We start from the raw sequence: 7981 nt of genomic DNA, 5'->3' as shown, positions 1-7981 counted from the left end.
GCGGTCCAAGTGCAGTATGTGATCATCACATGGGCAGGATGATCCCTTTTGCTGCTCTGCTTCTGACACGGGTGACCCACCGTTCATAATACTGACAGTGCAAAGATCACAGTAATTGGGTCTGGCCTTCCGATGCTTCTCCTTGTCTTTAATTTGGGCGTTTTTCATGTCACTGTTTAATCTGATGCAACTCAAAACAGGCTACAAAGATAGCACAGCTCGTCTGCTCCAACAGGTGGTCTCAAAAAAGAAAATGGGTTTCCTTGCTGAACTTTTCTTCAGACTTAAAAAAAAAAAGGAGTCTTAACTTGGCTCTCCTAGGGTCTGTTTTATTTCAATAGGGAAACAACTTACTAATTAGGGTAAGACTCTTTAAGAAAATATGTTTTCTATTCCACTGATAGTCAGTTACAAGCGATAACACTGTTAAATGTAGTGCCTAATAAATCTAGAAAAACTACCCAATAAATGTAAGTAATAACAATGATTAACAATAAATTAAATGCAGAGAACTAGGAATGTACCACATTATTTTTTAACTAGTCTGGTCCATCAGGTTCTTATTATTCAGTTTGTCCTCCACACCTGGAGTTTATTAGAGTGTAATACAAACTAAACAGTCCCTCAGAGAGGCCATTGAAAGGGCTTAGTATAAAACAATATACAAGTTTAATAGCGGTATCTGACCTTTTTTTCTGTTGCAAAAAACATATCTTTGTAACTTGAGTCCTAAGAAACTGTAATGCTTTTTACATAATCCTAATACTTCATTTTCTTTCTTTTTTTTGTGCTTAATTTGAACTGTTTTGTTTAATTCATGAGATACCAATACCCACAGCAAGAATCAAATGATCTTTCCCTAATACAAAATCCAGAATCATCACCTGAGAATATTTTTCTTTTTCCTCCATTTTAAAATTCCAAGCAGGCAAAAAGGAGTTAATGCTATGTGCTGTCTTTAGGATAATAAATTACATCCAGTGGTAAGTCAGAAATCAACTAAACCCCACAACATTTAAATCTGGATAAAGATCTCAAACATCTGAAAGTTCAGGGTTGTTCAGCCTGAAGTAGCTTTTGTTTGGTACAATGGCGAGACAAGGCTCTTTTGCTACAGAATAAATCTAAGATTTGTGAACACCTCAAAAGTCAGATCTGGAGCATGATTCATTTAAAAAAAAATAGGTGCTTTTATATAACCAAATATTCAAAATTATTCAGCTTGTTTCTGCAGTTGAGATGTATTTGGCTAATTTTCCTTCAGGGTCTGAATGCTCACTCTAAAACATTATAACATTACTTTTTTTCTTTCTCTATTCTTTCTTGGTTTTTTTGTTTCTTTTCTCTTTTGGAACCAGAAGGTAAGAACTATAGTTAATCTGCTAGACAAAAGATGCTTTTCTAATTTAATTCCCTGGATTTCCATTGTTACACTTATGCCATCTAATGGACTGCTGTATTTTCTGTCCTGAATTTTTTAAGAACAAAATGCAGTATAAGGTTGCTGTTAAAAAAGTGTTTTTAAAACTTACAGATTCATAGTTACATAGATTCCTTTAGCAAAGAGACATTTTCCAAGTACAATGATCTGCGAGATTCAGCACTCGGTGTATTCCAGAATTATACTACCGTTGCATCCATTCCAAAACCATACATTGCTTCAGACTGAAACTCTCTTTGTTTAGATGCTTTTACATGCTCTGAAACAGAAGTGTCTTGCAGAAATCAACACTGCAAATTAGGCCATAAAACCTGGCGTGGAGATAATTAAATAAGAATGTTAAATACGGTGCTATGCAGAGGTGCAAATAAGTCAAATACCGTATGGAATTTGGCACAGGGCAGGAATAAGTTCTTTATAACCTCCATTATCTTCAGACCTACTCATCTCGCAGGATTGGCTCCAATTCTTACTCACCCAAATGGCAGTGCCAAAAACCACATACAGCTTGCTAACTATAAGCCTTCATTTTATAATCAAAACCATTTTATTTTGATTCACTCCCCCTTCATCTCCAGGGCTGAGCAACTCTTCCATGGTTCAGCAAAGATTATCTTTGCTTCGAAAGCAGAATTGTTCAATTGCTTGATGAAATGACCAGACCAGCCTTGCAGAAAAATAACTGATGTTTGGAAACAAAGCACAAGTACAATGGCTTATGGGGATTTTATTATTATGATGATTATTATTACTATTTTTAAGCATGACTGGCAGGAAAAAAAACCTCAAGAGGGAATAGTATTTCTAGATTCTGTTTGTAAATGCAGCCAGGAAAAATGGAATTTGTTACTGCAGCAAGAGGGCTTAACTTAATGGATTATAAAGCCATTGACCAATAAAGCTAGATCTATGGATTCAGTTTTTATACACGTATAGGTCCACACTCCTAAAAAGTTATAGCTCAAAAACTAGAAACACAGCAAAGGCTATTAGGTAATCAGCCCACTGCCACCCCTTCAAAGGGCAATGGTGAGGACTGCCTGTTTTCACTAGCAGCAGGACCCACTTGTGTTTAATTCCTACCCTAGTGGGTGGTTGGTGTGTCCCCCTACCTTGTCTCCATCTTTGCCTGTGCATTATGTCGGTATTGCCATTGCCTTTTGCATGTCTCTTCCAATGAATGGGTTAATAAGGGGAGGAGGAAATAATACGGAAATGAGTGGAGTGCCCTGTCCAGGAGGTTAGATATAGCGGAAGGCTTGCCAGGTTTTCTGGACTACAAGTTTGCCTAGAGTTGTGAGTTTACCTAGTTTTTGAATTTATATAGTCCCATTTGTGTCGTCATGCTTTCTCAGGCTTTTGAGAAGATGTCTTTTGTTGGGTTTCTCCAACTCCCATTAAAAACAATGAGGAATTGTCAAAAACAGTGCAAAATTGTGATTATTATTCGCTCCTCTTGTTTCCTTGCTTTTCTGATGACATCAGAAGCATTGGCCAAATTTGGAGTCCAAGGGCGCATCTACATGAGCTTCTACATGGGCCCCTGTCTGTGCAGCACTTGCTTTTCACAGCATGTTACATTGATCCTGCAAGTACTAAATGACTACACAGTACCCGCCGGTACTGCACGGTCCCGGTGGCGCACAGGTCATTTTTGACCCTTTTGCGCAGTACCGGCCGCATCACAGCTAGTGCCCATTGGTGCTACATCATTGTAGTGACGAGCTGCATTGCCGTAGCTCATTGCACATCTCGCGTAGATGTGCCCAGTGTTTATCTTTAGGTGCTATCTTAAGTTACTTTAACAAAGTTGTGGTCTCTTGGCTCTAATTTGCATAACTGTCCTTGTCAGTCCCTGCACTTACCAACATGCTTCATATAAGAAGTGTTTTATTTTTTTTATTGTGCTTTGCCCTGGAATCACAGATTGATCCTACATAAAAATTCCTGGGGAAATCAGGCAGTTTCAGCCTAGCACTTTATTTCTCATTGCATGGCAACCAAAGAAATATTGTCGTCTGAGAGAAAAGGTATAGCGTTTTAGTATCAAACTAAAAAGCTTCCAAAATAAGCCAAGACTCATGTAAAAATGCATAGACATAAGTAATGATGACTTGGTGGGGGACTGTTCTTTTGCAATTGAATGTATTGAACATACACACAAACCACCATTTTTACATTGCACGTTTCTTTGGGGAGTCAAAGCCCTATACATAATTAAGTAAGTCTTTTTTTAACCAGAAGCATTGTGATGAGTTGTGTGCTCTGTAAACAAAATAAATAACCATTACAATATGTGAGCCTCTCATGCGTTCCCCCCTTGTATTCTCTGCATGGAAAATCAGATACAGTATTCCATGCCTCTAAGAATGGCGCAGCTATCTTATGATCTGCGACATCACAGGAGCCCGGGGATTTGGTGAATCTGGAATATCCAGGGGACATGGTCTGAAAAGGGGGCCCCTGGGACAGGAGTGGGGCTCAGCGAACCTGGTCCCTAAGTATGATACGGGACTTTCTTGTACTTCAAAATCCCCTGTAAAATAGGAATATGAGATCCTTGGTACTGATCTCTCTTCTCAACAACAGATAGATTTGCTTGACTTTTTTACTTCCCCTTTCTTCAATGAAGTGCTTGGAGAGCTACAGGTGAGGTGCTGTGCCTGACATTGTCCCGTTCTTTCCGCCCCTCATTTTTACTGGGATTTGGCGGGTGTCTCCACAGCGGGTTACATTGATCCTGCACGGGGCTAGGCACTTCCTGTGAGTTTTTAGGTGCCCTGGACACCCACTGAAGTTCTTGGTGTTTCAAGGGACATTGGAGTCTTTAACTTGATGTCATGAATTTGCTGTCAGGTAATTGCATTGGTATAGCAATGGGACTGCCTACATAGCTCAGAAGCACATGGTCTAAGTGAGCTTTTGTCTATACCTGAATTTACGCGGGGGGTGAACTCACTTATAACTAGTTCTGCAATTGCCCCTCATCTGCGTGGGGTGGATCACAATACAGTGCAGAATCTGGCCCGTGGAAGCTGCTTTGGGACTGTAGCTAAGGATAACACTGCAAAACTGGCAAGCACTTTTCAGATAGTGGGTGCCAACCTTTTTGGCAGGATTGCCACAAATTAGGCCCACACCTAATCCCCTTCCCCTGCCTGATCTGTTGCGCTGCTTTCTGCTCCAAGCCCTTTCCTCCCTGCCTGGTGTGCTGCTCTGCTTTCTGCTTCCTTCCCTTTGTTCCCTGCCCAGTTTGTTGCTTGGTCTTCTGCTCCCTGCCCTCTCTGCCACCACGCTGTCTGTTCTCTCCCCAGTCTGCCATGTGCTACACAGAGGCTGCCCATGCGACTTGCAGGTTGCCATGAGCTGCAGGTTGGCCACTCCTGCTCTAGGACATGCTTGGAACCCTATGCTTTCCCCCTCACATTTTTATATAAATGTGTCATGATGGCCAATCTGCTGTTTTGTGCTAATCAAGGAGACTATACATTTAAAATCTAAGGGCGCATCTACACATGCATTTAAGTGCAACTAAATTTAATGTGCATTAAGCTAATGTGTATTAAGCAATTTTTGTCAGGTGTCTACATGTGGAGAGACTTGGCACGAAAGTTAGTATTAAGTCCCTGTAGCCCCGCCATGTGCCCCTAGTGGCTGGGCAGGCCTGGCACTAAATACATTGGTGCTGGGTTGCGTCTACACGTGTTAATGCACTATAACGAATCACACCTAATTTTGATACCTGTGTCTGCAGGTATCAAATTTAGGCATGATTAGTCTAATTTTGCCATTTTTAATGTGTATTAGGGGCATGCACGTGTAGACGCCCACCCGTATGGTGCATTAAATTAAGCTAATGTACATTAACGCATCTCGTGTAGACACGCCCTAACTAACTGTACACAATTTGATTCTCAATGAAGGTTGGATAAATCCTTTAATGGAATATTATATTTCAAGCTGATTTTTGTTAATGGTTAATGGTAAAACAGTTTATATGAAACACCCTTTTCTCCCCATTCTGCACATTTCTATGTGACCTGATGGATAACCGGTATCAGAAAGCATGCTTCTGGCAGCGTGAAGATAGCAATAAAGCTATGGACTTTAGATTATAGCTTGCAGAGGGAAAAAAAAAGGAAATTCCATTGAAAATCATAATTTCAACATGGCAAAGCTGGCTGAAGAATTGCAGCATCAGATAAAAATCTCCCTCAATAAAAGGCTGAGGCTATACAATAAAACAATGAAACATTGAAATGAGCATAAAGTGTTTTACCATGAATTAAAAGTGAGGAGAGTCTATCAACGTGCAGGAGTGAGCTAATGAGGAAAACAGATGTGTGCATTTAGGAAATGTAAAGAAAACTTAAACCTTGTAAAATTTTATGCATTGCCCCTTGCACCAAAATATGAAAACCAGGTTAAAGGGGAAAAAATCCCAATTGTCCATAAATGAGGTTAGGAGAGTTAACAACAACAAAAAAAAGAAATAGAGAATTACTTTTTAAAAATCAAATCAATATATTAAGAACAAAGGTAGTAAAATAAAATGAAATAGTCATTTTTTTACTCTCCCATCTCATGCTATAAAATGGATTTTTACTAAAATAGTAGTTCTCATGCTAGAAAATGGATTTTTTTCCAACACGCCTACCTCTGACCCCAGCTCCCCCCCAGCAAACCATATATGTTGTAACTACAGAATAATGGCTGCTTTATAGAGGCAGCATGCTCAGAAGGACATGTAGACATGATGAAGACTTTTTTTTATTGACCGACTCTTGAATTCTATATGTAAAAGTTTGCCTACAGTCACCCCCAAGCCCCATGTTGCCTCTGAAAGAGTGAAGAGTCATGGAGGCTAGGATATTCTTTGCTTATTTATTATTAAAAAATTGCCATTTGTCGGTGTGGCGTGGTTATATGAAATCTACTGACTTGTCTCCAGGACAGAGAAGAAGGCCTCTTTGAAACCAGCGGTTGCCTAGAATAAGATGAAGAATTGAAAAGGAAAATACCCAGAGCTATGAGGAGTACAAGACTGTTCATTTAATAAATGTTTGGTTTAAAAATAAATTTTGCTGGATATTATGTTCTAAGGAGGTGAAAAATTCAAGGTAATCCAGCCTTCTTCTAATGAGATAACACTAACATCAGCAGCAGCATCAGGACACATAGAGACCTGGGCTCTCATGCTCATTTGTGGCCTCTTTGTGCTGCCGTCGGTGCAAGCAGGAATTCTCCTGGCATAGGGAAGCATCCCGCTGCTGCTGCTTTTATGCGGTGGATTAGGTTGCATAATATCCTTCTGTTCCTTTCTGGCATGAGAATTAGAAATGGCAAAGAGACAGAGTTACACTATACCTGTTTACTACTGTCCCATGGTCTATTAGCTCATGGCAGATGTCCTAGGCTAAAATCTCTAGGTTGTACTGGGCCTGAACCTGGGAACATTAAGAAACCAGATCTAGCTCTCCGAGCCTCTACCTCTTCTCAGTGCAGGGCCAATTTCCCCTATAGGTTTCGGTTCAGTATGGCAATTGAGCACCTGTTCAGCTTTAGACGTGCAGAAGTCCCGCTGACTTCAAGTGCTCACGTGTTTGGACTAATAGGAATAAATATAAGGTTTTAAATTCAAAAGTTAAGCATGTGCTTTATGTGCTTTGTTGAACTGAAGCCTCCGTACTTCTTTATGAAGGTATCCTAAGTGCTAATATAGGGGTTCGGAGAGAGGGAGACTGTCTTGAGTGAGGCACCCTATATCACCTACCCCGGAGTGTATTTTCACTGGTTAAACATCCAGGATTCAAAAAATAAAATTGCCATTTTGATCACCTCTTCTAACATTGGGGAGCACTTGGCACCCTTTGGAGGGAGTCCTTTCAAAACTTGTTACAAAACCAGCTTGCTTTTTCCCCATGGACTCTAGCATGCTGTGATGCATTGTGCGGCTGTAGCCATGCAGCGTAAGTAGAGTTATAGGCAGATGATGTCTGTACTTCTGATCTGATGGATGCAGGGATCTGCCTATAGCAGACATCTTGCGGGATCAGACCCTCTCTCCCTAGGTCAGCTCATGAGCTTGCACTAATCACATAGCTCCATTGACCTCTGGATCTGGGCTAGCATACCTCTGTCTAGTTATCCTTTCCATAGGATATACAGGAGCAGCTCACTGTAATGAGCGGTAATATAACTCAAGTGCCAAAGGGATTAGATGGGAAAGGTTCAGCAGAAAACATGGCTTATTCTTTTTAATTTTAATGCGATGGGTTAAGGTGTTTAAATTTAATCCTGTTTTTGTATGTACATTGCATTACTTTCAGTCTATAAAATTTATATTCCCCTTCCATTAGATTGCAACTGAACCCGAAGAAGAATCTGCTCTGTGCTTGCCATTGCAGCTCCTTCAGAGCAAAGGCAATTGTCACCTCTTTTTTTTTTTTCTCAGCTGTTGTGCAGCAGTTGATCAATTGCAACAGCCCCCCCAAAAAAGTTAGTCATACATGATCAGCAAAATGGCCCAAATGATGTCAT

The sequence above is a fragment of the Crocodylus porosus genome, unplaced genomic scaffold, assembly GCF_001723895.1.
Source record: "Crocodylus porosus isolate Cpor-Errol unplaced genomic scaffold, CroPor_comp1, whole genome shotgun sequence".
Taxonomy (NCBI): domain Eukaryota; kingdom Metazoa; phylum Chordata; order Crocodylia; family Crocodylidae; genus Crocodylus; species Crocodylus porosus.
Note: the sequence above shows the minus strand (reverse complement) of the source record.